Consider the following 250-nt stretch of genomic DNA (forward strand, 5'->3'; position numbering starts at 1 on the left):
TTCCCCTTGCCCCTCCCCGCCCCGGCCCTGCCCCCTCCCCTCCCCCCCCTTTAGAAAACAACTCTCTTTCAAGAAAAACAACTGTTTTCCTTAAGCTAAGAAGTCTATAAAAGCCTGTAATAAGTATGGTTTATATTACTGAAGATGATTTAGACATAAACCAAAAAGTTTGGCGAACATTTCTTTGAGTGACAATTTACTTTTTCCTAGACTGATTTTCTACATTTTGAACATGTAGATTTGTAATTAT

The sequence above is a fragment of the Buceros rhinoceros genome, unplaced genomic scaffold (genome assembly GCF_000710305.1).
Source record: "Buceros rhinoceros silvestris isolate BGI_N320 unplaced genomic scaffold, ASM71030v1 scaffold15815, whole genome shotgun sequence".
NCBI lineage: Eukaryota > Metazoa > Chordata > Aves > Bucerotiformes > Bucerotidae > Buceros > Buceros rhinoceros.